A 17,035-nucleotide genomic window follows, 5' to 3' on the forward strand; every position below is an offset into this window, starting at 1 on the left:
TGGCTTTTGGGGGTAGTTCTACTTACAGGAGAGGTCTGGACTGGGCATCAGGGAGCATCAGGGCATACCGCTGGGACAGACAAGGGGACAGTCAATGGTCTCCTCTTTTTCCTCCAAAGTGCCCCAATCAGCTTCTATGGCACTCATTACAACACAGGCGCTAAACCATGGCGCTATTAGCACCATGGTTGCTGCCGGTATTGTAACGAGTCCGCCATGGTGAAATGGGGAAGTACCACCCCATTCCAAGGTTGGCGGGGCAGTACTTCCCCAATTCACCATGGCCCTTCCCCATTCCCATTTTTGCCCCATAGGGCATAATGGGAATGGGGAAAGGTGGTAATTATGGTACCGCAAATTGTGGTACCGTAATTATCACCAGGGTCCCTTTGCGGGTCCCTGCAATAAGTGGCTGGTTCCAGCCATCGTTATGGGAATTGGGCGCTAAGGGATTACCGGTACCGGTACCCTTACCGGTACCGGTAATCCCTTAGTGCCAGGGTCGTAATGACCCCATATGTCCCTATCTCCTGTCTCCACTGCAAGACTTAGACCTCTCTCTGCTGTGATGTTTCTCACCAGATTTCGGCAGCAGGTCACCGTTGGAATTACTGGAAGAACCCGAGTTCTCATGCAAACTGGCTTAGTTATAGGGCAAATGACATCCTAAATGTGTCATGATTCTCATGAAAGCGATTGACTAGCCTTCCCTACCCCCTCCCACCTGGGTGCTGATAGGACAAGGGAATGGGGGAGTGCTTTGGCTTAGCAGAGAGGGGGAAAAGACTTCACTTTGACAGATTGACTTGGTCATATTTTTGGACTCAATGTATCTCAACATACCAAGCACTCAATTTCAAAAATGTTACATGTATAAATACATTTTTGACAACTTTATTTCAAGGAGAATCAGATAAGACTAGTATGGACTCCCCACATTCTTTCTGTGCAGAGATACAGCTTTTCTTCATTTACCCTTGAACCATATCAGTGAAAAATATGGCATTTTATTGGCATCATAATAATTATGATTGGCATGCTTTATTAAATTTTCGCATCTCTGGTAATCACAGGAAGGCCCAAATCACATTTTCATTAATAACTTTCGTTGTGTTTATCCCACCAAAATTGCTTTAGCATGGTTGGAAGGGGTTAACTGTCACCTTTAATAAAAGCCTAGAATTACTTTTATTCGATGTACATTGTCCATTTTATGCAACATTATGTGTTTCTCCAATTTTAATTTAATGTGCAGTTCCCCTCCTCTTTTTCTCTGTTCCCCACCTTTGTGTAAGTTTCACTCCTCTGTCAGGCATGTGACATAAGCAGAGATATCTGTGTTAATGTTAACTTAACCCTTCAAGGCATGTGCTGTCCAGATAACAGCTCCTAATGGGCACTTTATGGGCTTTGTGACTTCAAGGTCAATCCTGCTGCAAGAACAGAGATGGGTCTATCTGGTCTTCGCTGCGTTTCTGATCTAAGAAGTAATTATTTCTTGTATATTTAGGGAATGTTCTGATTGATAATGTCAACCAGGCCCGAACCTCCAGGGAAATAGGGGGAGTTCCTGCAGTTCAGTTTCACATCTGAAGAAATAGCTGGCAGCTCATGGCCTTTCAGCAGACAGCCTGGAAACTCATACATAAATGCATATTAAATGACCTTTCATAATGCACACAGTTTCAAACAATCAATGCGTGTTGATTTGAAATTGTCCATGTGGATAAGCTTTCAATAGGCAGAAACCATGTTCACTTTTTAAAAGTCTTGCACGCATTTTGCTGTGCATATTATTACTCTAGATGAGGGAAAAACGAAATGACATGTTTTTTTTATTTTACATGTAAAAATGCTTCATTCACTGTGGCTGCTTGAAACACAAGTCTTGCATTTCATTTAAGTGCACTGCTGTTTTTGGAAATATCAGTGCATCTCTCCACAGATTTGTCAAACATCATTTCCACATGTCTTTCCTTCCCTTCCCTTCATCAAATGCACTGCGCACATTTTAGCATCTTGAAGTTGAGGCCCAATTTCTTTCCATTTGATTTGGACCCACTAGGCCTTACGCCCGACATCATTTCTGCGCTTGCCTTTTATTTTGGTGAGCCCTCATCGCTGACTCTAGCCTCTACATTTTTTACCCAACAAACCCATCAGTGGACATTTATGTCTGCTGATTAAATGCAGAATGGGTCTGCTAGCTGGGTCACTGTTATGCCACAGAGCTGATGGATGCCCCTGAAGGAATCCACTTGAAGTGACCTCAGATACTGTTTCCTCCAGATGAGAAGCCATTTGCACAAAAATAATATCCAATGATGTGCCCGGAAGTGAAATCATACACTGGTAAGCACTCTATAATGGTGCAACCAGAGGAGACCCATTTTCCCGAAAAGTAAATGATTCAATTGCATAAAGCCATTCACACATAAATAATATCTAATGATGTGCCCGGAAGTGAAATCATACACTGGTAAGCACTCAATAAATTGCATAACCAGATTCACATGAATTTACACCACCTGATTATTAAGAAAAATGATTGCCTTAAAATTAACATAGTTTGGAAACAGAAATGATGAAGTATTCCTTCTCTGTGATATTTATTAACAGAACATGCAATGTTATTTTATCATGTGGATTTGTAATTTATCAAAACATTTATGGGGAAGGCTCAAATGGTAGAGTTTGCTTGTGACCATTTTCATGTGGGCATGTTCACCAGTAGTTGACTAGTTAAGGGGGGCAGGGGACCACCATAATACTGATCTTCATAATGGTCTCCTTTTCATATTTAAGTAAGTGGGGAGCCAGCCATCATCGTCTTGTAGACCTGCCATCCACAAAGAGCTACAATAACAAGTGGTTTTAAGCATGCTTTTGCTGTCTGCTCACCGTCTTAACTTGTGAGCAGCACCAAGGCACCCACCCTTGCTCTAAATGATCATACACATCACTTTAACTTCATTGTGTCTTTTACCGCATCAGAGCTGCAGGATGTTCCCAGATTAATAAGGAGAAACTAATGGAACAAAAAACAAGATATAGCGGTGATTAGCGGGACCAGAAAGAAAACAATGGTTCTCCAAACCACAGGGGTGGAATCCTTCCATTGCCGATCCGCATCAGCACAGACACAACTGTTAAAACACCAGCCATCAACACACTGTCGCCTCACGGATTTGCAGTGCTTGCTACAACCCAGCCAGCACGTACATCAATTGAAAGGTGACACGGCCGCAAGCTTCGTTAATCTAAAAGCAGCTTCGACTATTTCAAAGCAGGTATTTTGAACACAGTCACGATATAGCTGTAGCGACTGCTGCTTATACATATAACATGAAACTTGTATGATAGCACTTGCATCTACATCCTGCTATCCTGCTATCCTGAGTTGTAAGTTGTGCACCTTTCTTTCCATTACCCCCATGTGCATTTTACATGGTAGACTCCTCGTAGTAACCAGATGCCAGCGGCTTTCTAGCCAGGTACCCTGCAGCATACACATGTCTGGACTGTAGCCAAGCATATATTCCAAGTTTCTTCTTCTCTGACCACGCTCATGATTAGGTAAGGTTGTTACTTGCTCCCTCCTCTTTCTTTCATCCGACCATTATTATTACATCTCTCTCCCCCATCTGAACAATGAGTTTGAATATTGTTACCACTTAACGGGGACACGTTTCTGCTTCAGTAGGAACATCACTGTGTATGGGAATATACATATGGTCTGGAGTTGTTAAATAATTAATAATTGAATTGAATCCAAACAATTAACTTGAGTGCTTTACTTTCTTTACACGTAGAAATGTCCTCCTTATGCAAGTGATCATCTGAATGTTAGTCTAGAAAATACCCTACCATAACATAGACGGTATAATATGTTGGCCGAAAACCAACCGCATCATATGCCCAGCATCGCCAGTACAAAATCGTCAGCATAACCATAGAGCATCCATTTTGTACAAACAGAATTCGCCATTTTGCTTTTCTGTTCAAACACTTTGCAAAATTGAATTAAATTTCATTCTGCACCTGCACAGGAGCGAGGCCACATGTTACATGTTGAGAGACTAGCCCAGACAGAAATACACTGTTTTCCTCCCTGACAAGTTCTTGAAGGCGAGCAGAGAGGCATTTAATCACCAAGCCAGATGCCAGCTGGTCTCGCTGAGACTGCAGAAACTGTAGAAAGCAGGCTGTTAACAGCATGAATTATATTCTCCTCATGGCCCCCCTTTCTGGGCCCTCTCAGATCAGGCTGACCCCTAGCTCACGAATAGAAACTAGAAGATAGCATGCTTTGGAATGGGCCTCTCCTACGAACACAATTTGCTCACAGAACAAGAGCATTATGTTCTCTATAACAAAGAATCCTGTCTGCGCCTTTGCAAATTGCAACTGTTGCTAAAGCAATGTCTTAGAAGGTGTCATACTCGTCATAATTGTCAATCACCAAACCCTTGCTCAGGAAGATACATTATGGGCGATTTTGATGTGTCACAAACTGATTGTATGATGGTCTTTTTGTATATATGTCACTGTTGGAGAATATTCACTCTCTTGCGTCTCACGAGGTCTGGGTGACACACGTTACGAGACGTGAGATCCAGTCGGCCGACTGAGACTATTTGCTTTGCAATAAACCCTAGATTTTGGGAATTGAACCTCGTGTCTGGAGTATCAGTTTGTGTATGGTGATTGTGCCTTTTTTCCATCCGCGAGGGTCTTCAAGGCCCATCAAAACATGGCGCCCAAATAGGGACCCTCCCCTATTTGATCCATCATGTATGTTGAAATATGAAGAAGGCGTAAAAAACGAATCGAGGATGAGCCCGTCGAGCCAGGATCGAGAGGTGTTCGGTCCGCCCCTGTGAAAGTGATGAGAGACTCCTTTGCAGATCTGTACACAACCGGTCCCTGATCGATGCATCCGGCCAGACAGCAAGTAGGCGAGGGTCCCGAAGCGAGGCAGATTGAGCAAGATACGCAGTCACGAAGATCCTTGGTTGCATCTGTATATGGACGAATTGCATCTTGAGAGACGAGCTGATTGATCAAGTGAGTCGTGCCCCGATTCTTAACAGCCCTGACATTGGATAAGAGTTGCTCTTGCAAGATCAAACGCCCAGGGTAAGTTATGAATAAGATCAAACATGCCTGGGAAAATATGTTCCTGTCTAGTGGGATTTTTCCACCACGGTAGACAATCTTTGGAAACTGGGCAGGCTGCGCCACCCATAGGGTCACCAGCATTTGAGATGTATGTGAAGTATGGAGTAGGGGCAATAATGTTTAGTGAAATTTGGCATAGGCAAACCAGACACGTAGAAGATTTGCAATGGCCGAAAGATGGTAGTTTTGAGATGCCGCGAATAGAGCATTTGGAATCAGTATTGCTGCACAAGAAAGCACGCCCTGCGACATTTGACGTCATTAGAGCCTGGAGCAAGGAAGCTAACCTCCATTTAAGAAGTAGAGAGAAACATGCGCCTAGGCACAAATGTAATGCAGACAGAGCGCTAGAACAGGAAGAAAAGCAATGGGATGAGGATATCAGAAGGGGGGATAGGAGTCTTCAATTAGGCATACAAAAAATATATCCACAACAAGGGTTGCATGCATCAGATGAACTAATCAATAAGATTCTAAATGAGCAAAGGCAAGAACGCCCTAAAAGTAAAATTGACACAATTGCACAGTGCCCAATGCTCAACCTCAGCCTACCCACACTTCTCAGCCCCAGTTGCCACCCCCCCTTCCAGTTGTTCCACCTGTGCCAGCCCCTCCTGAATACGTGATCCCATTTCCCCCTCCACCTACCGAGCTTGAATCCGCAGCTATGAGAGAAGGCAGCACTGGAAAGGCAGGGCCTGCCCAGAGAGGAAGCACTAGAATAACCCGCAGTGCAGCTAGCAGGGAGAGGAAGAGAGAACTTAAAGAACAGGCAGAAATGTATATTAAAGGCAATGATGAGGGATCAGCGCTTGGTTCAAAGTATGATTATAAGAAGCTCAGCGAAAAACAGGTACTCTTGGAATGCATGGGAGAGTATCTTATGGAGAGGTGGAAGCAATTAACTGGTATGGTGCCACCGCAGAAGTTGCGAGATTTGAATGCCTTTTCACGTTTGAGGGAAAGTAATTCAGAGATGAAGGAGCACGTGGACAGGCTATTTGAGTTTAAAGATGAACTTGATGAATTATATTCAGAGATGTTTTCTATTCCTGGGTTTCGGTACAAAGAGGTAAAAAGAGGGAGACAAGAGTCGGCAAAATATGTACAGTGGCGATTTTTCCCACCATCAAAACCTGTTAGTGAAGAAATAAAAATATGTACGCTAGAAGCACTTAGATGGATTATGGATGCTACCATTCCATTTATGGAGGTGTATGATACGTTTGAACTGTATACGATATAGATGCAAAGGAAAGTATTGCAAGTAATGGTTGAATATTTGCAAGATATATATGTTGAGAGAAATGACTGCTGTCCCTCTGAATTAATGACAGTATATAAGAGAGCGTGTGTATCCGAAACTGGGAAGAAAGCTCTATCCCTTGATCTAGCTATAGTGCTTAATATGAGAGAAGGAGGAGGGAGGGCCAGTTCGACATTTCCGATGAGAGAAGTCCCTCCCACTTTTGTGCCGAAAACAGAAATCCATGGTATTGGTGGAGCTCCAGCACAAGTAACAGAAGCACATTAAACAGCCAAATATGTACATGTCCCTTTTTCTAGACAAGAGGTGAATAATATAAAACAAACAATCCCCGATATTAGAAAGAATCCGGCGGGATTCTATGAAGAAATTGAATCCTATTAGAAATCGTCCATTTTTAATATGAGCGATGTTGACCTATTATTCCCTGTAATTCTCCCAGCAGATATATGGAAGCAAATTAGGAATGTAGATGATCATGAAAGTTTGGGTGCTACTTGGGAAAATTTAATAAAAGAGGATATGGACAGAAAAGCTGGCAGAAAACCATTGTCAAATATGTTAGCATTACCAGCACAAATAGTACAGAAATTGAAGGTTATAGTACCTGAAAGAAGAATTATATGGGACTGTAGAACCTGATAAAATGAGGAGCCTGGATTTTCTATCATTATAGAATCATTACTTTTTGGTACAGAATCATTACACACCATTACCCATCATTACTCTTGGTTACAGAACCATTATTTAGTATTACACCTTTAGAAATTATTGCATCATGTTTAGTTATCCATCATATATTCTCTTTAGTTCTGATTAGTATTGACTAGTAACAACCATGCATTTGAAGAGGGAAATAGACCCTGTTATGTGAAGGGTTTGCTTAGTTATGTTATTGCCATATATGTTGAAAGAGATGCTTTTAGAATTATGTATTATGCCATTTATGTAGCACTTAGGCTGAGAGAGAAACGTGCTAGGCTCTATAGAGAATGAATGAGGCCTGAAATGACATGTAGAGCCATTTAGAATGACACATTGGTATGTTTTGTAGTTACATGTACACATGTATGCATTGTAGAGACACCATGCATTGAGTGTGCACTTAGAATGCCTTTGCCAATAGGTAGCGCTTGGGTTTGCGAGAAGAAAGTGTAAACGCTAGAAAGCATTTAGCTGGCATTATGAATCCATTCTGATAGAGATAGAGGAGCGCCATGTAGTGAGGAGAGATTGTTATGAGTTAATGTACCAGGAATTCGTAAACAGTTTGGTTGATAAGAGGTCGCCTTTGCATTAGTAGAGAGACGGCCTGGCCTAATCAGCATGGCATGGCTCTGAGCTTCGCAGAGAAAGAGAAGGTGGGGGCCATGGAGGCTGCACCACATGGGGATAGAGGGAGAAGTGCCTTTTGCATGAGAGGAGATATGGCCTGTTCTCTGGAGGAAAGAGGATTTCGTGAAGCCAACAGTGGAGTGAATGGGTATGAATGGAGAAATGGGAGGCAGGCACCACAGACAGATAGGCCATGACAGAGATATGCTTTGAAATGTCACGCTGACAGAACACGACAAGAACACAGAGTGAAAGTACACAGACATTGAGGCACTGCCTGAATATAGAATTTGCTGACAGAGAAAGAGACATTCTTAGTAGAGAATGAAAGTAACTATAGGGATTTGAGTGTGTCATGGAATAGTATAACCAGAGGTGAAGCAAAGGAAGTTTCTAGTTGCTGTTGGAGATGGTGCTAGATGTTGATGGAGTTCGATGAGGGAGAGGTGTCTTGGTGCAGCAGAATCTGATGAGGCCTTGATGAGATCGATCTGGCAGAGAGAGAGCGAGGCCTGGCTCTGAATGACTGGCTGGTTGCAGAGTACCAGGAGAGGAGAGACTTGGAGAGACTTGACAAAGGCATAGCTGGAGAGGGGAGAGAGGCACATGCAAATGGGAAGTATTGTTTATGGCCTAAACTGATTGATTAGAACAGACACTCACACAAAGAGCTTTGGGTTTGTTAGAAAGGGAAATTAGACAGGGATTGTCTTAGAGAGTGAGTGTTAAGTATGGTGTGGAATGGAGAGGAATGCTAATGTGACACTTGCCATATGTATATTGCATTAGACACTGATAGCTTGCATTAGAAGCCTGTAAGGCTTATAGTTATTGCATGGTAGATTTGCACCAGACATATAAAAGGTGCAAAGTTAAGATTTGCATAGTTTTGGTAATGCTTGCATCATGCCTTGTTATGCATAAATAAATGTATTCTATTGTTATAATTGAATCGATTCATGTGTTTTCTTTGTGTCTTATGTTATTGTGTCCATATTGTGTCCATAGGAGTATGATAGGAGTATTTTGATAGAAGTAATCTAGGAGCAACACAGTGCACATAGGCCATGAGATGCGAAAGCAGGGTGGTATAGTGATCCACACCCCCCTAGGAGATTGTCTAAGATTGCCTAAAACCAGTGCATGGTTGCCCAGGGGGTGCTAGACCGTGATAGGATTTGTTTTGCGTTCTCACAGGACATGCGTGCAAGGCAAAGATGAATTGGCTACTGACTATTTCAATAGATTTGAAGAAGTGTTTGCAGATTTTAGCGGTCAAGATTTAAGCAGTGAACCTGGGAAAAGACTATTTGTTGACAAATATGTGAGAGGGTTCTTACCGAAAATTCAAAATAAGATAGTGACATCTGAGAGTGCGTGGCAAGCAAAATCACAGAGTGAAGTATTACACATGGCCCAGTACTATGAAAATAGAGTAAATTCAGAGAAAGAAAAAGAGACGAGTGAGAGGGTGAATCTGAAAACAAGAGTGTTAGTACAGCAGGTAGCAAATAACAATAGGGGCAGAGGAAATGCACAAGGGAGGGGGAATTACTCCAACATGCACAGAGGTCTAATTGGACTTAATTAATGTGCATATTGTAAGGAAGAGGGTCACTGGCGAGAACAGTGCCAACATTTGCAGAATAGAAATGGGAATGCCCCGAGAAGACAGAACAGAGGTCGCCCGGGAACACAGGGGCAAATTAGAAACACTAGTATGCCACAAAATCAGAATAACCAAGGAAATAGCAACCAGAATCAGAACCAAAATCAAAATCCGCAGAATGGAGCAGGAGATGGAAATGTTTTTGATACTCAATCAAATACATACTATTCTGGTGATTTACATCGGATGATGTATTGTTCCGCTAGGACAGCCCAAGAAAGGGGTCGGAACCAGTGTTTATTCCCGTTGATCAGAAAGGACCCTGCGTAGAAATGAAAGTTGGGAATAAGGAGCACACTTTTCTAGTAGACACAAGTGCACAGAAGTGCTCAATAGACCATCACTTGGTTCCAGAGATACCACTGTCAGGGCAAAAGAACGTTTCAGTAGGGTTCGCAGGCACCCCAGTAATTAGTCCCGTGTCACAGTCAGTGCCGATAACACTTGGTCCATTCATTGAGTCTTGCCCGTTTCTTTTGACACAAAATTGCGGCGAGAATCTATCAGGTTTAAATTTGCTGAGAAAACTAAGTGCAGTTATTCATTGTTCTCCTGATGGAGTATTTTTGACAATTTCACCATAAAAAATGCCAGTGTCCCAATTCTTGTCCAAACCCCTGCCAACAGAGTTAAGTAAGGTACCGACTTGCATATGGGCGATGAATGATAACAATGTAGGTTGTTTGAAAATAGAGCCGGTGAGCGTTGTTTTGAAAGAGGGAGTAACATTGCCACGTATCCCCCAGTATAAAATTTCGGTGGAAGAAGGGAAAGCATTGAAATGCATTTTTTCAGATTTGGTTAAAAGAAACTTGATTGAAGAGATCACTGGTAGCACTTGCAATAGTCCGATTCTCCCAGTTTATAAGAAAGGAGGTAATGAAATACTGTATCCTTTCATAATTGATTTACACACGTTGAATAAAGCAGTTAATCCCCAGTTCCCGTTGGTCCCAGATGTCACTACCATTTTGACAATGATTCCAGCCTCTGCTTCACATTTTAGTTTTGTTGATCTTAAGAATGCATTTTTTAGCATTCCAGTACATCCAGATAGCAGATATCTATTTGCTTTCACACTAGGAGGGTGTACTTTCACATTCACAAGGATTCCACAGGGTTACACTGAGAGCCCAAGTATTTATAGCAGAGCATTTAAAGAACAACTGGAAATGCTAGTGCTACCAACGGGTTGTGTACTGTTGCAGTACATCGATGACTTGTTGATTGCTGCTGACTCAGAAGACATCTGCAAAGAGGGTACCGCCATGTTGTTGACACATTTGGCACTGCATGGTCATAAAGCTTCATTAAAAGAATTCCAGTATTGTCGAAAGGAGGTGGCCTATTTGGGCTACCTACTTTCGAAAGAGGGAAGAAGACTGACACCAGAAAGGATAGAGAGCATCTCTGGTATGCCCATTCCAAAGACACAGAAAGGAGTCAGAGCCATAATTGGCATGGCTTCCTATTGCCGGCAGCGGATAGCGAACTTCGCTATGATTGTGAAACCAATGGTGGCATTGACTAAAAAGGATATTGCCTTGCCTTTGCCATGGCGTGAGGAATGTCAGAATGCATTTGATCTTCTCAAAGTTGCTTTGTGCTCAGCTCCAGTTTTGGTCACACCAAATTATGAAAAGATTTTAAATTATTTGTGCATGAGAATGAGGGTTGCACGCTGGCTGTTTTGACACAGGAACAAGGAGGAAGAAATAGACCATGTGGTTATTTTTCTTCTGCGCTGGATCCTGTAGCATGCGCTTTGCCGCGCTGTTTACGAGCTGTCACTGCGGCTGTTGCTGCGGCTGCAGCGTCAGTAAAACAAACCGAGGGAACGGTTTTGGGTCACGCCTTAACCTTAATGGTACCTCACACAGTAGATGTTCTTTTAAATAGAACGCAGACGCAACATCTTGCATCAGATAGATTGACTAGATATGAAATTGTCCTGTTTGCACCCCATATTAAAATTCAGAGATGTTGCGCTTTGAATCCTGAAGAGTTAATGCCTTCTCCCAATGAAGATACGGGTGAGAAGAAATCACCACCCCATGATTGTATAATGGTTACTGAACAAGAAACGAAAGGGAGAATTAACCTAACAGTCACCCCACAGAGAAAGCCAGACAGAGAACTGTTTTGTGATGGTTCCTGTTTTAAATTACCTGATTGCACGTCAACTGCTGCTTATGCCATCACGATACTGAAGAGTGTTGTAGAGAGCAAAAGAATTCCATACAATTCCGCGCAGGCCGCAGAGATAATAGCATTGACAAGAGCATGTGAAATTTCTGAAAATTTGAATGTAAAAATATATACTGACAGTCAGTAGGCATTTGGGGTGGTACACAATTTTGTCCGACTCTGGGCTGAGAGGGGTTTCCTAACATCACATGGAACTACAATTCAACATGGCCCTTTGATAGCGTGATTGTTGTCTGCACTCATGTGTCCAAAGCGAATGGCAATAATGAAATGTGAGGCGCATAAGAAAATAGCATGTAACGTTGGAAAAGGAAATGCATTTGCAGACAAGATTGCAAAACAAACTGCCACTGATTTGCACATGAAAATGTTGATTGTACAGTTAGAAGAAGTGCCCTGCATGATAGAGAATGGGATTGCCACAGTCAAAGAGATGCAGGCGGAAGCAACTGCTGATAAAATAAAAGGGTGGGCTGCGGGCTCTGCAGATTTAGACGTAAAAGGTTGCTGGGTGGACAAAGAAAGTAGAAAGTGGATGCTGCCCAACTGTCACGTAACTGCAATGGTCACCATGGCCCACAGCCCCACACACATATGTGCAAAAAAGATGATTCATCTGGCTACAGTATGGCAGATCCCACACATTAGAAAAAATGCTGAGAGACTAGTTCAGAATTGTATGACTTGTTTGCAACACAATATTGGAAAAGGAATAGCCACTCCAACAGGTAGTTTTGGCCCCCCCTCTATGCCCTTTGAAGTCATCCATTTTGATTTCATAGAAATGGAAAGGTGTCAGAATCTTAAATACATCTTGGTGGTAGTCTGTGCAGTCAGTAAATGGGTAGGGGGAAGCATACCCGCTAAAGGACTGCACAGCAATAAGCACGGCAAAAGTGATGTTAAAAGGGTATTTTTCCCGATTCGGCCTGCCACGGGTCATATGGTGAGACAACGGCCCGCATTTTGTTGCCACCGTGATATTACATATTTGTGCAGGCCTTCAGATTGATAAACGATTCCATTCCGCCAGGCACCCGATGAGTGCCGGTCTTGTTGAACATCAAAATGACATATTAAAGAACAAAATAAGTAAAATCTGTTCAGGGAGTCAATTAAAATGGACAGATGCACTGCCTTTAGCTTTGTTGTGCATGCGCACGTCTGTGCAAGCAAGGACTGGACTCTCCCCATACGAGATCGTAATGGGGAAATCTGCTAATGTTTGGTGTGCGCCGCAGCCCAGGCGCCTGAGTGAAGTAGAATACCCTGTGCTTTGTACATATTGTGACATTTTAACGCAGAAGCTCCGTTTGATTCATCAGTAGGTGCAGGAGGCTCTTCCTGCCAGATATACAGGCCCGGGGCATTGTCTGCAGCCAGGCGAGTGGATCCTGGGGAAAAATTTCAAAATGAAATCATCACTTGCACTGAGGTGCCGGGGCCCTTACCAGATACTCCTGGCAACACAGACTGCAGTCCGTGTGGATGGTCATAAGGCGTGGATCCACGCCACCCACATGAAAAGAATTCCATCGCCATTGAAAGAACTGCCTGATCCAGACGACAAGAAAGAAACAGCGGCCTCCGACTCGAAAGACACCATTGCCAGTTCTCTGCCACAAATTCTGCCTGAGCCTGAGAGAAAGCGTGAGCAGTTTGCTAAAAAGGAGAAAGGGCTTAATGTGCCCCAACTTTGCCCAGCTTAATCTGAATCACCAGAGGCTGATGAAAAAGCCTGCATCGTCACTTTTTACACCACAGGCTGACACTGAGCCTGCATCTGGAAGTGCATCTGGAAGTGCATCTGCACTGTTCATTACATGGAGCGATACGTTACAACCTATGTTCTCAAAAAATCGAAAGTGATCTGATCTTCGTGTTTTATTGTTGCCTCTATTCCCATCACAGATTAATTGGGAATCGGAGGCCTAGGAAAGTGGTGCATGGGGGCTGTACCAATCTGGGAGCTCTGGAACGCGGCTTCCCGATGCTATCTTTGAAAATAGAAATCCATTTGTCGATCACCCTGTGCGAACAAGCGAGGCGCTTATAGTACAAAGGCAATTGATGTTTGCTCTGGCGTCTTTTGAGCACTGTGCATAAGCACGATAATCTTGCCTTACGTTTAGCAATCCAGGCTGCCGAGAACTGGACTAAACACTTTGTTAACATCTTCGAACATATTGGTGTTTCAACAAGTGCTGCTGTGAGAAGGATTCAAGACGAACATTGTTGGAGAAGAAGAATCGCGCACGATGCCCATACTAAAAAAATCTAGAAAGAGTTACTGTAAGACCCTAATACTGATGATTACAACACTTGTGTGTATTCTGTGTACCATTATCCCAGTACTATGGTATTTGGAGAGCGTGCATCCCTTGAGTTCTCTTCTGCCTGCCATGAACGCATCTGTCACAGAAAGTCCAGTCCATGTACTCTCTTATACTCTCCCTCCAATAGAAGAAAGACACAGGGAAGGAGGGAAGGTTATGGTAATAACACATTGCTTTTAATTACGTATATGACTCACTCGATCTTGAACAAGACTAACTGCTGGGTCTGCACCCATTTTCCCCAGCATGGCAGAAAGGGTTTAGGTTGGTATGTACAGCCATTACCACTTAATACAGTATGCTATGCATCACTAAGTGCACTGTTTTATGCAAAGTGGAATAAGAGTGACACAGGTCAATTAGACAGGACAAACATAGATGAATTTGAGAAAGTAGTAATGGAACCTGTAGGTTGTTCCATATTTAACAGAGCGAGAGTGATAAAACCAGTGATAACACCAAAAGACAGATTGTATGTGCCTTATAAGTCATCTGTAATCACGTTTCACATGAACCCAGTAGGGAACAAAAATGTAGTGCCCCCCTCGTATACAATAAATTACAGTCCTCACACTGTTCCATTTTGCTTACGAAAGAAAGGCTCCTATTCAGTAGGGACATTCAATAGATGCATGAATGTTGCAGTACTCGAAAGAGAAGAACCGATATATGTAGGTGACCCCGTCTATTTTGTATGTGGAGAAAAAGCTTATCCCTGGTTACCTAGAAATTGGGGTGGAACATGTAAATTAGGGATTCTCTTCCTCAGGGTATTCCTTTCCAGAACTTCAGATATATCGAAATTATCAAGATCAAGACCCCGGCAGGATGATGAAGCAGGATTTATTGCGGGAGACATAGCAAAATCCTTTATACCATATTGGGGCCAAGCCATAAACTTGTACAATATAAGAAGATTGTCAAGAATCTTAGAAGAAATGATAAATGGAACGACTGTTATATTGTATAATAAGACCCGAGAAGAGAAGGCAATTAGATTAATGACATTTCAGAATAGAATGGCTCTGGATATAGTTTTGGCCGACCGTGGAGGTGTTTGCAAAATCATGGGGTCAACGTGCTGTGTATTTGTAAGTGACTCCTCCCCTACGATTTTTGAGGCTATTAAGAAGTTACACATTCTGAGCTCTGATCTTCATCCCCCCGACAGGTGGTTGGAAACTGAATATAAGTTCCTGGTTTTGGGAGTTACTACACTCATGGGGATGGAAACTAGTTGCAATCTTAGCAATGGGACTCAGAATCTTCCTGACATGTTTTTGTTGCATACACTGCCTGCCAATTATTTGCTCTGAAATAAGTGATGAATGTATACACATGATAACAGAGAAAAGAACTCCCAAAGTGGATACGAATGCAAATAACGAAATGCAAACTATGAAAGAGTTCATGTCCATTGATATTGATGATGACGATTACAGTAGTATGCATAGTTCAGAATTAGATAAATGGTCAGAGGAAGACGCAATGTATGGTTGATGCATTTGGCTCACGGCCAAGAGGAGAGTTTGATAGTCTAGAAAATACCCTAACATAGCATAGACGGTATATAATGTTGCCGAAAACCCACCACATCATATGCTCAGCATCGCCAGTACAGAATCGTCAGCATAACCATAGAGCATCCATTTTGTACCAACAGAATTCGCCATTTTGCTTTCTCTTGCTTTTCTGTTCAAACGCTTTGCAAAAATGAATTTAATTTTGTTCTGCTCCTGTTACATGTTGAGAGACTAGCCCTGACAGAAATACACTGTTTTCCTCCCTCACAAGTCCTTGAAGGTGAGCATAGAGGCATTTAATCACCAAGCCAGGTGCCAGATGGCATCGCTGAGACTGCAGAACCTGTACAAAACAGGCCGTTAACCGCATGAATTATATTCTCCTCACAGCTCCCCTTTCAGGGCCCTCTCAGATCAAGTTGATCCCTAGCTCACAAATAGAAACTAAAAGATAGCATGCTTTGGAATGTGCCTCTCCTACGAACACAATTTGCTCATAGAACAAGAGCATTATGTTCTCTATAACAAAGAATCCTCTCTGCACCTTTGCAAATTGCAACTGTTGCTAAATCAATGTCTTAGAAGGTGTCATACTCGTCATAATTGTCAATCACCGAACCCTTGCTCAGGAAGATACATTATGGGTGGTTTTGATGTGTCACAAACTGATTGTATGATGGTCTTTTTGTATATATGTCACTGTTGGAGAATACTCGCTCTCTTTCATCTCACGAGGTCTGGGTGACACATGTTGCGAAACGTGAGATCCAGTCGGCCGACTGAGACTATTTGCTTTGCAATAAAGCCTAGATTTTCGGAATTGATCCTCGTGTCTGGCGTATCAGTTTGTGTATGGTGATTGTGCCTTGTTTCCATCTGTGAGGGTCTTTAGGGTCCTCCTTATGCAAGTGATCATCTGAACACCTTTATAACACCCTTCCTTTTTCTTCTCCCAACATTTCCCTGATCTACAGGGTCCCTCACCCATTTCCCTGACGAAGGCAGACCTTCTTTTTGAAATTCCAGTTCACATTGCTACTCCGCCGAAACGCATTGTTGAAAGAGGGGATTGAAGGTCTTGACAGACCAAGCCGCAAGTTTGGATCTTGCACTATAACGGGTCCAACAGCTGAAGGAACTCTCTCTGGTTTCCATTTTTTGGCTCCCCCTTCTGCGTTGGCAGACCCTATCCTGGATAAGAACTTCTCGCTCTGTGATATTCAGAAGGACTTGATCCCTTCCTTTTCCTTAAACCAATTTCTTGAACCAATTACATAGTTCAGGCGCAAGATAGCCTTCGTATTAGATGTAAGGTGAATAGGCATAACTTGTAGGTATCACAGGTTATAGTTCCACATAACGGCTAATTTGGGCTGTTTATGGTTCACTGTTTTCTGTGCCTTTTATGTTCAAGTGCTTTTGTAATCTTATCCTTTTTGTAAAATTTTAATAATATGCATACGTGTATGTAGATGTCATTATAATTTATTGTGTCTTGAAAAGCTGGGTCTCATTT

Source organism: Ambystoma mexicanum, chromosome 4q (genome assembly GCF_040938575.1).
Source record: "Ambystoma mexicanum isolate Mex_15411 chromosome 4q, UKY_AmexF1_1, whole genome shotgun sequence".
NCBI classification, from domain to species: domain Eukaryota; kingdom Metazoa; phylum Chordata; class Amphibia; order Caudata; family Ambystomatidae; genus Ambystoma; species Ambystoma mexicanum.